This window comes from Dendrobium catenatum, unplaced genomic scaffold, assembly GCF_001605985.2.
Source record: "Dendrobium catenatum unplaced genomic scaffold, ASM160598v2 fragScaff_scaffold_627, whole genome shotgun sequence".
Classification (NCBI taxonomy): Eukaryota; Viridiplantae; Streptophyta; class Magnoliopsida; order Asparagales; family Orchidaceae; genus Dendrobium; species Dendrobium catenatum.
The window spans coordinates 623281-640971 of record NW_021319089.1 but is presented as its reverse complement, the minus strand read 5'-3'; the positions used below and the strand labels follow the sequence as shown (position 1 = coordinate 640971).

Sequence of the window (17691 nt, the reverse complement as noted above, 5' to 3'; positions counted from 1 at the left end):
CTCGGGATTCTTGCATGCACTGATCGTCCCAGGACGATCCAAAATCGGCCTGGACGATCCAGTCCAGAAATCATTCCAGAAACACTCCAGAAATCAGCCGTTTTCAATGCACTGATCGGTCTGGACGATCTCAATATCGTCCTGGACGATCCTAGGAGAAAAATCAGATTCAGACAGCAAATCGAAGGAACGAGCTCTCACAGGTATAATGCCACCGGTCAAGATCCAATGGTCGCCCATCGTCCCGGGTTCGTCAATGTCTATAACCTACAGGTCGAGTGCCAAACTAAGGATCTTTGTCAGTAACCATGGGTTATCTCATCCAAGGAGATCTCGTAGGCCAAGAGGTTGGGGAACCTAATCTTAGAATGACAATTGGGAGGTGCATAGGCTAAGGGATAGTGCACCTACGTTATCTACACTAAGATGCCACACTTAAATTATATATATGCTTATGAAGAAGTGTGATGCGAATGCAAATAATGTAGACTAAATTAATCTAATGCCTAGGCTTCTACATATACTCCACATCACCCACCGGGATCGTAGGTGAAGTGGGTTTTATACTCAATCATTCTAGTTTGTAAATGTTTATGCAGTTATCACCACCAATTCATATAAAATGACTAAACTAGTGTTAATGTGAGGAGAAGAGAAGATGCTAAGAAGTATAGTATATGTTCATTGTGTTACTAACATCCATTATTGCATAGCTCTTCACCAACAAAAAGTAACCATTGACAAAGAACGACAATCATCACATCCTATCAATGCATACATAGAATGAGCAAATATCTTACAGTTTATAAATTTTGACAACAAACTTGTTTCTCCAGATAATATAAACATGATGCATTTAAACTTGACAATCAGTCTCTTGGGGATTCATATCAGATATATGCATTGAAATCAAAAAAATTCTACAACTTATCCAATATCAGATCAATGTCCGCATTCCTCATAAAAAGCTATAGGTTTGAGCAATGAATAAGCAAAATCTATATCAAATAAACGTAATGGATATTATACTTTATATTTTTTTTTTATCATAAAAGCAATCTCCATCCTCAAAAGTAAGTTGTTGAAACTCAGCTAAAATATGAGCAGAAGCTCTTATCAACCGAATGCAACAAAAATCCCATTTCATTAAAATTGAATTTTCCAAAGAATCATTACAGGAAAGGGGTTAATGTGAAACACATACCTAGAAGCACTCCGTAAAATTTATATCAGATTTCATTTATAAAGGCACCATCAACACCAAAAAGCCATTGTAACGGTATCAGAAATAGGCAAGAACCTTGCAGTCTACATGGCACCACAATCACATCATTTATCCAATGCATAAAGAAAGTTTATATTGATTGACAACAAAGAACATCATATTCTCTCAAGATGAGCCCTCCAAGACATAATCATAAAAGAATATGAATGAATAATTATATACCTGAAGGACCATCTTTTTTTTTCTTTTAAGTTGCTGCTAGACATCAAGTATATACAAAACTATATAGAACTTTTCATATGAAATTTAGTAATGCAAGTTTAAGTGGATGAGTATATCATCAAAAAGATATTATTCCAATAAAAGCAAAATAGTTAATGAATAACACAATTGCATGGAAATAATGAGTTTGAATGTATACTGCTTCAAAGTATTAGACTTAGAGGGTGATGTTCTAATAGCCATAAGGAAATAAACCACTATAATTCACTATTTTAGATGAATGGGTTGCTTTATGATCCTCCAAATTTGGAAATGGATACTATTATTTTGTAATTGTTAAGCAAGACGACAAATTGAAAATTATTGGGTACAACTACAACAACATATGTAAGCCTTATGACATAAAACAGATCAGTCAATGATCATTACCTCTCACTGCTTTTGCACTTTAGCAAGAAGACTTTCACCAAACTATTGTTTTTCACATTGAATCATGTATGTATATGTACTGTATATGAAGCATATATCTATTAATTGTTTCGCTTTTCATCCCTCTAAAACATGAACATTAAAACATTATTTTAAAGATTTGTCTTATAAAGCTGTTACCTGCCGGCCCCGGAGGGGCCGGCTGAATCGGTAAAATATGGACCAGTTCAGGTCTACAGCTGGCGACCTAGCATGGGGCGGAACCAGGGAGGGGGGTGGAAGCCTCAATGGGGCCCACGTGTTTTAAATAACGATTAGGAGGGAGATTTTGAATTAGGGGCTGTTTTGGGATTTTGTAAACTTCATTTGGCCTTAATTAGTCTTTTGGAGGTTAGGGTTGGGGCTATCGTGAGATTGAATGCAATTTTGAGATCTAGGGTTTGTGTTCTTGGGCTCTAGGTTTGCTAGAGATTTGGAGAATAATTCTTCCTCTCGAATTGATGAAAATTGTATCTTGCTTTGTGTTCTTGTTTATTGTTTGAATCAAAGTATCTCCTTGTGTTTTCTTCTCCAATCCACTAAAATTTCTGCTTTGTTATTGCTGATTTTTCATTAAAACCAGCCCTTTTAGTGGCTATTTTTCCCGATTCTTGCTAGGTTTGCTTGCGAACTCAAGTATTACCCTTGGGGTTACTTGCGAACTCAAGTACTTCATGTCAAATTGGTATCAGAGCATTTTCTTGGGACTATCGGCGGCTGAAATTCAGAAATTTCAGTAAGTAAATTTCATCCACAATAAATCTTCTTAGAAACCTTGGGAAGGAAGATGCCCGTAAGGAAAGTTGAAGTATTAAAGGGAGAAATATGCCAACTGAAGACAGATTTTGAGGAAAGAACCACTGATTTTCAAAATCAATTTGTCTCCATTCATGAAAAGATGGATGGTAGGTTCACCGCCTTGGAAGACATGATGAAGAAGATGCTTGAGGGCAAACAAAATCCGACGTCGGACGCAAGGGAGACCACCGGCGACAATGGGAGATGCGGAAATCCGAACCCATTTTGGGGGAAGGAGAATCCATAAGTGGAGATCCTTGAGGGGAATGATGGAATGCCTCCTCCAGAACAACTTTCTAGAGAGGAGATGAACATGGGCTATAAGAGAAGGGGTGCAAAATTTTTGGGGAGAAGGGATGAAAGGAGAAGAGGGGTATATGAGGACGAGCTTAGGTATGATCGTCAAAGAGAAGATTGTGACCACTGGGGAGCATTTCTTCCTCCAGGAATGGGAGGTTATGGAGGAGTTAGGGGAGACGGGGGAGACCCGAGGGTGAGGAAACTGAAGATGCCCATCTTTGAGGGCGAGGACGCCCATGGATGGATCTATAAGAAGGAGCGATAATTTGCGGTCAATAGATAGACTGAGGAGGAGAAATTGACGCGACAGGACTGCGTTAGGAAGAGAAGGAACTGACATAGTACCAATGGCGGGACATGAGGCAACCCATTCGAAGCTGGAGGGAGTTTAAGGACTGTTTACTAGAACGTTTCAAACCAGTGGGGGATGAGATTTCTACGAGCAATTCTTTGCCCTGACGCAAGAGAGGACAGTGGCAGAATACCATGATTGTTTTGTGTACCTAGCTAGCAGGCTGGATCGTTTTTCTGAGACCGTGCTTGAGGGGTACTTCATGAAGGGGCTCAAACCGGAGATCGGAGCAACGATTAGAGTGATGAGACTGCGCAACTTGGGGAGGCCATGGAGTTGACAAAGCTGGTCGAGGACCAAAAGCATCTAGAGGGGGGGCTCTAGGTAGTAGCTCCGGGGGATCCTACAGGATGATGACTACTTTTCTAGCTCCCAAAGGAGCTGCACCGAGAGGATCACGCGAAGTACCAAAGGAGAGGTCTGGAGGAGGGGGGCTTGGAGGAAAGTTTAAGAAGCTGACTAAGGAGGAGAACTAGGAGAAGTGGCTAAGGGGTTGTGTTTCAGGTGCGATGAGAAGTACATGTCAGGGCATAGGTGTAAGGACCGAACTCTTCAGGTTCTCATCGTCTGTGATGACGAGGAAACTGAAGAGGGAGGCGAGAGCGGGATAGTGGAGGAAGAAGAAAAGTTACATCTGGATGTTGTAGAAGTCTCTCTAAACTCTGTGGTGGGATTCACACCAAATCACACCATGAAGGTGAGGGAGAAATAGGGGATCAAGAGGTAGTGGTGCTGATTGATATTGATGACACCCACAATTTCATCTCTAATCAGATTATAAATCTATTGGGGGAGAAATTAGTGGACATGGGAGGATACGACATAATGGTGGGTACTAGACAAGTGGTGATGGGGAGAGGAGTTTGCAGATGAGTGATGTTGATCATTCATGGGATATAGGTGATGGAGAATTTTCTTCCTTCAGAGTTAGAAAGTACTGACGTCATCCTGTGGATGAAATGACTGCAGACCTTGGGGCTAGGGTGCTCTGAGAATGGAACTGATGGTGGGAGGATAGAGGATGGTGATCCAAGGCGATGCAGGGCTATCCAGGGCCAGAGTATCTCTCAAATCCATGATCATATCCATACAGGAGGTGGGAGGTGGGTATTTGGGGGAGGCGACGCTTGGAGAGAGTCAGTGTGGGGAAGAGGGAGACATTCCAATGGTGGTGCAACCACTCATACTGCAGTTCAGGGAAGTGTTCCAGCCACCTTAGGGCTTACCACCACACAGAGAGCAGGGGCATGCAATCCTTCTGAATGATTGGGTGTCACCGATTAGTGTTCGACCTTACCACTACCCCAAAATTCAGAAAGATGAAATTGAGAAGCTGATTAGGGAGATGTTGGAGGCAGGGATCGTCAGACCAAGTGTGAGTCCTTTTATCTAATCTTACTGGTCAAAAAGAAGGGTGAGAGTTGGAGGTTTTGTGTTGATTACATGGCCTTGAACAAGATGATGGTACCAGATAAATTTCCTATTCCGGTGATCGATGAGTTATTATATGAGCTGCATAGAGCAGTAGAGTTTTCTAAGATGCATATGAAGTCGGGCTACCACCAAATCAGAATAGAGGAGGATATTCAGAAGACGGCCTTCAGAACGCACGAGGGGCACTATGAGTTCTTGTTGATGTCATTTGGGCTCACTAATGCCTATGCTACTTTCTAGTCTTTGATGAATAGGGTGTTCTGGCAGCATTTAGAGCCAAACAGAGGAACATTTAGAGCACTTGAAAGAGGTTCTTAAAATTTTACAAGAACATCAGCCGAGGGCTAACCTAAAGAAGTGCAGCTTCGCCCAGTCTAGGGTGGAGTATTTGGGAAATGTAGTGTCTCAGGGAGTGGCGGCCGATCAGTTAAAAATTGAGGCAATGTAGAAATGGCTCATGCCTAGGAACATAAGGGAGTTGAAGGGTTTCCTAGGATTGACTGGCTACTATATGAGGTTTATGAGGGGGTATAGTACCATCACTTGGCCGTTGACTGAGCAATTAAAGAAAGATAATTTTTTGAAGGGAGATGCAACAACCCAGGCTTTTGAGAGGTTAAAGAAAGCCGTTCGACGACAATCCCAGTGTTAGCTCTTCCGTATTTCAGCTAGATCTTTGTAGTAGAGACCGATGCGTCAAGATATGGCTTGGAGGCAATTTTGATGCAGAATCACAAGCCTATAGCCTACTTCAGTCAGGTGCTGTCGACAAGGGCTCGACTGAATTCAGTATACGAGAGAGAGCTGATGGCCATCGTCTTGACCACTCATAAATGGCACCCTTATCTTTTGGGTAGGCATTTCATTGTTAATACGGATCAGAGGAGCTTGAAGTACCTGTTGGAGCAAAGGTGGTGACCGAGGAACATCATAGGTGGCTATCAAAGCTTTTAGGCAATGATTTTGAGATCCAATATCGCCTGGGAGTGGAAAATAAGGCTGCTGATGCCTTATCTAGATGTCTTAAAGAACTTCAGGAGTTGACAGTTTCAGTACCACTAATGGTTTAATTGGGGGCCATCAATGAAGAAAGCATCCAAAAAGAAGAGTTGAAGAAGAACAGGGAGGATTTGATTAAAGATAATAACAGTCATTCGGGATACAATCTTGAGGGGGAGAGGTTGTTACATCAGGGGAGGTTTGTGATGCCACGAACATCCGTACACATTCCTCACTTATTACAGGAATTCCATGGTAGTCCAGCTGGGGGTCATTCAGGAGTACAGAGGACATATAGGAGGCTGGCATCAGAGCTTTACTGGAAGGGGATGTATAAGGATGTTAAGGAGATGGTGGCAAAGTGTGAGGTGTGTTAGAGAAATAAATATATGGCAATGACACCGAGAGGATTACTACAACCATTAGTACTTCCAAACAGAGTATGGAAGGAAGTGTCCATGGACTTCATTAACGGCCTACCCCGCTCAGAGGGATTCACAGTCACTCTGGTCGTGGTGGACCAACTTAGTAAGTATGCATATTTTATCCTCTTACCACATCCATAAACCGCAATATCAATGGTAGCATCATTTATAAAGGAAGTGGATAGATTAAACGGGATTCCTGAATCGATTGTGTCTCTGATCGAGATAAAGTGTTCCTCAGCCAATTTTAGAGGGAGCTTTTCAGGATGCAAGGCACTGTTCTCAAGAGAAATACTGCCTATCATTCACAGACATATGAATATACAAAAGTGGCGAGCCATAGTTTGGAAACATATTTGAGATGTTTTTCTTCTGAAATACCATGGAAGTGGGCCAAATGGTTACCATGGGATGAGTATTGGTACAATACTTCGTACCATTCTGCATCCCAAATGACTCCTTTTAAGGTGCTCTATGAAAGAGACCCCTCACACTTAGTGCATTTTGGGAGAGGAAACACACCAGTCTCTCTAATAGAACAATACTTAGAGGAGAGGGACCAGGTGTTGGAGGAGTTAAAGAAACATTTGAGGAAGGCACAACAAATCATGAAGAAGCGGATAGATACACACAGGAGAGACATACAATTGGCGGAGAAAGTGTTCTTGAAGCTAAGGCCCCACATGCAGAAATTAGTTGCTAATAGGAGGAACGAGAAATTGGCTCCGAAGTACTTTAGCCCCTACGAGGTGGTGGACAAGATCAAAGCAGTAGCATATCGATTGAAGTTACCCCCAACGGCTACTACAACCCTAGTTTACCAGGTGTCGCAGCTGAGGAGAGCTTTAGGAGAGTGTAAAACCCGCAAAAAATGCTGTTTTAGACCTCACACGCTTTTCAAAGTGTCGCGACGAGTTTTAAGTGGAAAAATTCAAGTTTGTCGGATTTCGATGGAAATAATTTTGAAAAATTCTACGCAAAATTTTAAGAAATATGATATATAAAACTTGTATTTGATTTTGCTTAAATTAGGAGTTAAAATTCATCGAAGTCTCATAATCCCAATAATACCCCTAATGTTTATTCAAGCATGGGTTGTTTTAAGTGAGGGCACATAGGTAAATTTTGCAATTATGAGAACATTTCCATTCTAAATAGGGGACCGAAACATTTCGGTCCCTCATTCACTTCGTGCGGCCCGAACCGAACGAGAGAGGGGGAGTGCGCGGGTAGAGGCGATTTCGACGAGCTTGGGAGCGGTTTCCGGCGGCCGTTCGTGGAGGAGCACGTAGGGAAATCCAAGGGAAGACTAAGGTATGTGTTTTGCTTGAGTTTCCTCCTTCCCTTGAAAACTAGGGTTGAGAAAACTTTGATTTTCTTTAAAAAATTTAATGGGAGATTGTTATGAAATAATTAGGAGATATTTTTATACTAAGAATGTGGTTTTATTTAGAATGTTTTGAGTTGGAGAAATTTAGGGTTTTACTTAAAATGGATTTTCTTTGCAAATGCCTTCTTAAGAATAATTCCTAATGTCATTGGGAAACTTCTAATTGAAGAATATTGTAAGAATGATGAAAGTTTTGATTTTTGAAATTTAGGGTCCCTAATCATAGAATTTTGATCCCTATAGTTCTAATGGGCTTTTGGAAGAATTTTAGAGACTATTATAGGGCTTTGTCATGAAATGCAAGTTTTTCTAAATTATGGTTTACTTTAATCTGAAAATTAAGGATGTTTTTAATTAATGTTTGGTTGTAGGAATAATGTTTGCTTATATAAGATCCATGATTTTAACTAAATCCTAATTGAGAGTGAATGGAAGTGAGAGATATCATGAATGGTGGAGGGGTTTAACTTGAAAGCGTAGTTATGACATTAGAAAGAACCCTTTTATTACTTTAGAATTAGGGGTTTAGGATATTGTATAGGGATTAGTTACTTATGCTTTTCTTTGTATGTCTCTTTTAGATATTAACCGTGTGGAGGGAAACAATTTGATCCGACAAAGAAAGAGGTGCACGGATTGAGGTAGGTGGAATGAAAGTTCTTATAAATTTAGTCAACTCTTCTTTCATTGTAATTACATAGAAATGACGAATTCTTTTATGCTCTTTATGAAACTCTTATGGCTCATGTTCCCTTGAAAGTTCATGGATACTTGAAGCAAATGCAAAGGTTCTCTTTATGCAAATGTGCAATTCATGAATGGATCCCATGCTCATTTCTCTACTCTTACTATACATGTCTTTTTTCTTTACATGCAAAAGCACACATAAATATAGCAAGCATGCGTATCTCTAAGGAAACATACACTTGGTTAGTTTATGAATGATTTACATAAAGCATCTCTTATGGTTATATAAGTAATAAGTGTATGAGCATGTTGACGCGGGAGTATCACATGGTAAAGGAGGCTCTTATGAGCCATGGTAAAGAAGGCTCTTACGAGCCATGGAAGAGCCATGGTAAAGGATGGTTCCTATGAACAAATAGTAAAAGAAATGACAAATTTTATGTACATGATCAGTACAAGTGATACTCCCGAGACGGGTGTTATATTTACATATTAAACTATATGAATATTTCATATTCATGTTATATGCATTTGAGATTATCATGTGAGGCAAAATGTTAAAGGAAAAATGGAAATGTCATGAAAGGAATAAGAACTTGAAGGTTGAGAAAAAAGGTATGCATCTCTTTGAGCAAAAGTTGGTCTTTGTTAATGATTCTTTTGTTAAAATACTAAAGCATGTTATAGCTTCCTTTTATTGGCTCTAAATTCATTTGAATTCCATTCGCACCTATTGAGTTATGACTCACCCTTGTTGTGGGAACACTTTTCAGGAGGATCTAGGAAAGAATAGATGGCAGACCAACCACCGCGTACTTACCGTCGTAGGGAGATGACGGGCGGCATGTTCTTTTGAGTTTTGTTATTTTGATGATAGAAGGTTGTATATATAGATTTTTGTGAGGATTAGTTTTGTTTGGATCCTTTCTTTTGGAAGAACCTTCTTTGTACTTATTTTCTTTTGAAAGATGAATGAAAATGAGAAATGAAAACTTATTGGGATTTGCATTAGTGGTTCTTTCATTTTTATAATAAAGATGTTAATTTATGTTGGATGATTTAATGTTATGCTATGGTAACTTGTCTCTTTTCCCGTCCGACCTCTGTTCCGCCTCGCACTTGCGAGCTAACCGGACCGGGTCGTGACAGAGAGCATGCCGTTAGTGCGGAGTTTCTAAATGCACTGACAGAGGAACTGGAAGTGATCTTGGAACTACTGGAGTTAGGTGGAGTCAGAGTGGATAAAAAGGGGAACAAGGAAGTGCTTATCAGATGGAAAGACATTCCCGAGTTCAAGGCCACTTGGGAACCATACGATAGAGTAAGATTCCAGTTTCATTCTTTTCACCTTGAGGACAAGGTGAGTTTTGGGAGGGGAGTAATGTTATGTGGTCGGACCAGGAGGGGCCGACTGAACCAGGCCGGCTGAACCAGTCCAACATGGACCGATTCAAGTCTACAGCTAGCGGCCTAGCATGGGGCGGAACCAGGGAAGGGGGTGAAAGCCTCAATGGGGCCCACTTGTTGTTTTAAACAACAATTAGGAGGAAAAATTTGAATTAGGGGTTGTTTATAGATTTTGTAAACATCCTTTGGCTTTAATTAGTCTTTTGGAGGTTAGGGTTAGGGCCATCTTGAGATTGAATGCAATTTTGAGATCTAGGGATTGTGTTCTTGGGCTCTAGATTTGCTAGAGATTTGGAGAGTACTTCTTTCTCTCGAATTAAAGAAAATTGTATCTTGCTTTGTGTTCTTGTTTGTTGTTTGAATCAAAGTATCTCCTTGTGTTTTCTTCTCCAATCCACTAAAATTCCTGCTTTATTCTTGCTGATTTCTCATTGAAATCAACCCTTTTACTCGTTTTTGCCGATTCTTGCTAGGTTTTCTTGCGAATTCAAGTATTACCCTTGGGGTTACTTGCGAACTGAAATACTTCCTATCAAAAGCGAAGCAAAATACTTACAAAAATACACATGCTGAACATAATTTCAGGCACTTATTATTTCATTATGCCGAAATAATCATGCCCCACTAAAATTATTCCAACAACATTGAATAAACGCAAAGTTTGAACTTAAAAGATGATTTCACCTTTCTCTATATACTTATAATAATTTTCTAACCAAGTACTAAGCACTGAATTGAGACAAAAAAAAGAAAGTGTAGACACAACCTTACTTGATTACTCAAGATAAAAAAGATTTAATGATATCTTAACAATAATTTTATTTCCAGTTTGAAGCATAAAAGAATAGAAACCAATGCCTATTTCATCGCTAAAACAATTTAGAAAGTAAAATATGATGATAATCTATACCTATTTCACTTTGATAGTAAATTGGAAATTAAAAAATTTAAAAATTTGCATTCAATTCACGTTCTTAAAACTGTTTGGGATACAGAAGAACGAAAATCTGTACTCATTTCATTTCTATAATAGTTTGGAGCATAAAAAGAATAAAAATCTGCATTTATATTTTTCCCAAAATAGTTTGAGAATGAAAAATAAGACCCATTGCATTTCTAAAAATAGTTTGAGCAACAAAATAGCAAGAAAATCTGCATATACCTCATTTTTAAAATTGTTTGGAGAACAAAAAGAATAAAAAACTGCATCCATTTAATTTCCAAAATAGTTTTGAGAGCAAAAAGAAAGAAAATATGTATCTACTTTGTTTACAAAACGGTTTAGAGAGCAAAAATCATGAAAATCTGCATTTGTTTCATTTACAAAACAATTTGGAGAGCAAAAATCATTCAAATCTATATTTGTTCCTTTTCCACAACAGTTTGGAGAGTAATAATCATGAAAATCTATAATTGTTTCTTTTCCAAAATAGTTTGGAGAGCAAAAATCTTGAAAATATGCATTTATTTCATTTCCAAAACAGTTTGCAGAACAAAAGGAATGAAAATCTCTCTACCTCACTTTTAAAACAGTTTGGATAACAAAAAATGAAGAACTACATCTATTTTATTTCCAAAATAGTTTGGATAGCAAAAATCATGAAAATTTGCATTTGTTTCATTTCCAAAACAATTTGGAGAGCAAAAATCTCAAAAATATGCATTTATTTAATTTCTAAAATAATTTGGAGAGCAAAAATCTTGAAAATCTGCATTTGATTCCTTTCCAAAACATTTTGGAGAACAAAAGGAATGAAAATCTGTGTCTAACTCATTTTTAAAACAGTTTGGAGAAAAAAAAAGAGAAAAACTGCATCTATTTCATTTCCAAAACAGTTTGGAGAATATAAAAAACAAAAATCAGCATTTGTTTCATTTTCAAAACAATTTGAAAAACAAAAGGAATAAAAATCTGCACACATCTCATGATGCATCTAAAGTTTAATGTGTATGTATAAAAGAAATGATGTTATTCTTTTAAAAAAATTAACAAAATTTCATGTAACTCAAAAAATACTCCATCTGCAAGTATTTATTTATCCTAGAAAGCTTAGCAAAGAGTAATACTATATGTTTTTCTTCATTCATCAAATATATTCACCGTCTCCCATGTTAACAGAAACTTAAAAGAATATATCTAGCCAAGCTCATCAAATAATCAATGGAACACAAGATCGACGCATTGATGATCACAGGTTCATATTTGAATAATCAATTGAACAACTTTATTTCATCTCAACTCTCAATCTCCATTATTCATTCTATTTCAATACTCATTGCTTTCTATATGAAGCACATAAAAAAAGTATGGTGGAGACTATGCATACATATGAAAAGGATCAATCATAATGATAATGACGATTCGAAGACAACTTCAATAATTTCCACACCCATTATGATATAATCATAAACATTTAACAAATAACTACCGACTCCTTTTATTTTCAACTATAAACTAAATTGAATACTATAATGATAATAAGTGTAAGTTATTACCATATCCTTTGAAGAACTTATATCTTTAAAATATTGTCACTGAATTTCTTATATATTGAGCATGTATAAATGTACATCATCAAGATATCAAGCACGTAAACTTAGTAAAATTATAAATCATATATGATAAATTAAGGCATGAAATATTTACTCAAGATAACTACATATTCTCGCATTGAATGAATCAATATTATAGTTCAAATATACAAATAAATCCTTTTTTTAATCTACGAATTCTGTAATGTGAAATACGTGTATAGCATAAAAATTCAAATATGTGACAAACGTTTCATTATAGCCACTCACCTTTGAATCGATTGTTTATCATGAATTTGATAATATAAAGTATTCATACGTATTTAACATAACTATAGATCTTTCATTGAATTTATGTAAGATGACCATAACTCAAACACAAACATATTTATGAATTTTTTTAAGATATGTTAATACCATCAAAGCCCAAAACATAAACATAAGTTTTATCGAAATAGTTTTAGTCAAGATAAATCGAATGAAGATAAGCCAAATTTAATCAATTCATAATCCACTCGTTTTAAATAAATTTAAACCAAACCCCATATATATATATATATCTATATATATAAGCTTGTCACGTTTTTATTAGATTTCTCTCATTGTTGTTAGCAACAACTTTAACTCTTATGGATAATATTTATTTTCATGAAAATCATTAGATTAAGAGCATTGAAGGGATTAGATGGTCTTTTACCCTTCCCATTTCATTCCAGCCATTTAATAAAAAAATGAGGAAAAGGATGCAGGTCATGTGTGTCTTCAATATTCGACCAAGCTTAGGATTGGGCAACACGCATGCGTGCCTTCTTCCCCATTTGACCCTTTTATTTTCCCATCCTAGCATGCGAATTGAAGTCACAGGCGTTGTGCTATTCTATTTGGTTGAGCATGATAGGCATACTTATAGTGTCTTGTAATAACTCCAAAAGCTAAGACAGTTGTTTTGTAAAGGATGTGAATAATCAAATATGAGAAATACAAAAAAGACATTCACAAGAAAATACAAACTTATAAATTAGTTTTTCACATGTGAATCCTAATGATATAACATTAATTCTGCTCGTTCATTAACTATATGAGATAGTAGCCTATTCAACTTTTGACCAATTTATTAGTTTTTCTACATCTGATTAGTCGAACACAATAGAAGCCGATTTAATTATTGATTGGGTATTAACAACTACAAGTAACACTATTAATATTGTCATTGTTAGAAAGGTTAGAAATGACAAAAGTGCAATTGAAAATAACATTCTTGAAAAGGAAACATTCTTTTATTGTATATCATTTTGACAGTACCATGTTCATCTGATTTCCAAATAATTATTTTGAAAGATAACCATTTTGTCAATGTTACATATACTCAAGGTAATGCCCATCACATTATTGATCTATGAATATTAATTAAGTTCAAACAATGTATATATGTTTTTAAATATTATATGTATTCTATCATAACTCAAATGCATAAATTGTTTAGTTTTATTTACCTCGTGAAAAAATGATTTCATGTGCTTTGAATATACAAAAATATTTAATTATAACAATTATACCTTTCAGTTCAGTCCATGAGATAACATTATCATGAATATACTAAAAATATTTAATGCATTCACATAAGCATAATTAATCAAAACTAAAAAAAAATTATGAGAAAGGCAAGACGCAGTTGTTAGAGAATAAAAATTTGTAAGAACTGTAGTTATTGAGAACTCTAAAATGGGCAGTATCTTGATTTGGTTATCAGGAATATAAATCCCAACTTTCTAATAAAAGAATAACTTGAACAAAATACTTCTTAGCATTCTCTAAATAATAGTGTTATCTACTCTTTCTCCTTTGACTCCAAAAAGAAATGCTCAATTTTCATCCCATTCCTTTCGAAAAATTCAAAGTTTCTTACACTTTTCTTAAACTTTGAAATCCTAAAAATATTTATCATAATTTTAATCGAGAGTGTTCTTAAGAGATTAACTTCTCTTATAATGTAATTAACCATAGGGGTTGCCCTTATAGAGAACTTGTAACTCCAAAATAAAATGAACTTTATCTTACTCTCATAGGATAAGAGAAAGATCTTTGGGAATATAGACAGTCTTTCCAAAATACAGTTTTATTTACAAATACTCTTGTAGAATGTCATTATCATTTTTCGAGATAATATTATATTTTCTTTGTCATATTTGATCGTAAAAATGATGCATTTTAGAGTTCTCAAAAACTACAATTCATACAAATTTTTTCCTCTAAGTGAGGTTTGCCTTGCAATTTTTTCAGTTTTTAATAATTATGCTTATGCAAATTATTAAATATTTTGCAGTATATTCATGATAATATTATCCCATGCATTGAACTGAAAGGTACAACTGCTGTAAAAAGAGTAGATAAACTTTAAAGAACATGAAGTCATTTTACCACAAGGTAAACAAAAACAAAGAATTTATGCATTCAAGTTGTGATTGAATACATATAATATTCTAAAATCAAATATTTTAAAATATTTATGCATTGTTTGAACTTAATAAAAAATCATATATCAATAAAATGATGGACATTACCTGGAGTATCTATAACATTGACAATATGACCACCGCTAAGAATAATTTTTTATAGATCAGAAGAACAGGTTCTGCCGAAAAGCTATACTCAGAAAAGAAGGCTTCTATTCCAAGAATATTATTTCCAGTTGCACTCTTGTGGTTACCAACCTTCTCAACAACGATAATATTAATAGTGTTACTTACAGTTGTCAATTCCCAATCAATAATTGGATCAGTCTACACTATGTGCGACTAAACAAAATGCAGAAATGACTAATAAATTAATTAAAAACTAAAAAGTTGATGCTACAATCTCATATAATTAATGAACGAGAAGAATTAAAGTTATATTATTAAGATTCACAGGTGAAAAAGTAATTTATAAGTTTATGATGCATTAATATTTTGGCTTATTTTCGTTTTATTGTAATTTGAATAATATAATTGTGTTTTAAATTTTTTTATGCTATCCAATGATGGAGAACATCCAATGATCGGTAGGATTTGTTTGGGCATAGCAAGCCTTAGGTATGCTAGCTTTTTGGATCCTTTTGTTCTTTGGGCAGCTTGCTGTTTCTCGGGTTAGGCCTTGGTTGCTCTCGGGTTGGGCTTTGGTTGCATTGGTTTTAAGCTATAAACTTGGGATCTTCTTGGTGCTAGCTCATTAATGCTTTAACTGATGTTTAGTTCATTATTTGGAGGAGTAATTGCACTATTTAGCTCATAAATTTTAAAAGATATTATTCTTTTTAGCTCATTATGTGGAGTTGGAGCTTGCCTCTTCCCCATCTTGTGTCCCCTCGGTTTCTCCCTTGTGTTATTCCCGTGACTAATTCTCCTCCCTTTTACTGGTGCTGGTTCCGGTCCCCTGTGTTGTCTTTTCGATTTCTTCCCTGGCTGTTTTCCTGGGGCTGCCTCTCCCCAGTTCCTGTGCTGTCTTTTCAGGTGTTGTTTTGTGTTGCATGCTGGCCTTCCTCTTCCCCTTACCTGATTAGTTCGGTTAGAGGTGAAAATTGGCTGTTTGGCTCCCCTTTTTTCTCCTATAAATATGAGGGGTTTTTGTCATGAAGAGGTGGTTGATTAACTTGAAAAAATTCTCCAAAAATTGAGGGTTTCTTCTCTTCCCTTGGAAAAGCTTGAGAGTTTGTTCCAAATATCTCTTCCTCCTCTCTATTTCGTCTTGACTTCTAATCTCTTCTTCTCTACGAAAATTCCACTCCACTTGTATCCTTCTTCTTGATCTATTGGGAGACGTTTGTTGGTTGATTTGGAGACATTTTCCGGAGGAGTTTGGTTGGACGTTGGACCTTATTGCTGTGGTGGACCCTTGGTTTGCAAGCCCTAAGCAATTTATCATATTTTTCTTACTTTTCGTTGCATGTGAGGAAACCAAGGGGATTGGAAACAAATGATGCAACAGTTAGCGGATTTGCAAAATCAGATGAATGAAATGGCTAACACTCTTGCTAACTTAAATGTCAACTATCATAATGTTCAGACATCTGAAAGTGAAGAACAAGTCCCTAGGAACCAAAATAGGCGACAAAGAAATTGGGATTATGGGATTAAAATAGATGTTCATAACTTTGAAGGTAAACTTCAACCCGACCAATTCATCGAGTGGATAGAAAAAATGGATCAATTTTTTGCATGGAAAGAAATTTCGAAAAACAGGAAAGTCAAATTTGCAAGTCTAAAACTCACTAGTCATGCACTCACATGGTGGAAAAATTTACATAATAATAGACTTAGGCGTGGGAAAGAGAAAATATAAAATTGGGAAAGAATGAAAGAAAAAAGGAGCGGGAAATTCTTGCCATCAGATCACGCGCGAATAATAATTCAAGAATTTAATAACTTCTGACAAAGAAATCAATCTGTTGAAGAGTACACCGAAATGTTTTAAAAACTTCAATCTAGAAATGATTTAGATGAATCAGAAGAAAAAACTGTCTCAAAGTATATCAACTGTTTAAAATGGACAATCCAAGATCAACTGAGTTTGCACCATGTAATTAAAATTGACGAGGCTTATCGTATGACATTGAAAATTGAAAAACAACAACATATAAGCGATGACCAACTGGCAGAGTTAAAACTCAATATTCTCAAACTTCTATGGGAACATCGGTTGTGAAAATTAAATCTTTTGAAACTCAAAATATGGATAAGGGAAAATGAATTATGGGACATAAACCAACTGAACAACCAAGATTTATTGGACCATGTTATAAATGTGGGCTTTATGGTCACCTTTCTATGGCTTGTAGAAAAAACAACCGACCATGAAACAATTACATTAAAAAAGATAAAGAGTTAGAAGAAGAAGAAAATGAATCCGAACCTGAAAACGACATTTAATTGGAGAAAATTGATGTAGAGGGAGATGAAGGTGAGTAACTTTTGGTTATCCGACAAGTTTTGACAACTAAAATTGAAAATGGGGATAGGTGACTTAGGAGAAACATTTTCAAAACCACTTGCACGGTTGAGGGATAAAATTGCAATCTTATGTTCGATAGCAGGAGTTCGAGAAATTTTATTTCACAAATAATGGTTGATAAGCTCAAGTTGAAATTAAAATCACTTGCCAAACCTAATAAAATATCTTGGTTCAGGGAAGGGGGTGAGAATCCAATAACAAAACAATGTTCTGTTAACTTAACAATTGGGAATTCTTTTAAAGATCAAGTTGTTTGCGATGTCGTATCACTTGAAGTCTGCTATATTTTATTTGGTTGTCCTTGACAATTCGATCACAAAACCATTCACAACGGGAAAAAGAATACTTGAACTTTAATTCAAAATAATAAAGAGTTCACTCTTTATCCTCAAAAATATGTGTCTGATCTGCCTGCCAAAAATACCAAAGTTGCCAAAATAAACACTCCTGAACTGCTTCTGAACAT

The 17691-nt window shown here is 36.1% G+C and overlaps 1 protein-coding gene across 1 annotated transcript in view; it reads right to left on the bottom strand.

The window, feature by feature from the left end:
• Positions 1 to 10286, bottom strand: part of LOC110112671 — a 28242-nt gene extending 17956 nt beyond the window's left edge. The window contains exon 1 of the mRNA XM_028695368.1: positions 1205 to 10286. The gene's annotated coding sequence lies outside the window, so the exon portion shown is untranslated. The remainder of the gene's footprint in view (positions 1 to 1204) is intronic.
• Positions 10287 to 17691: the final 7405 nt, after the last annotated feature.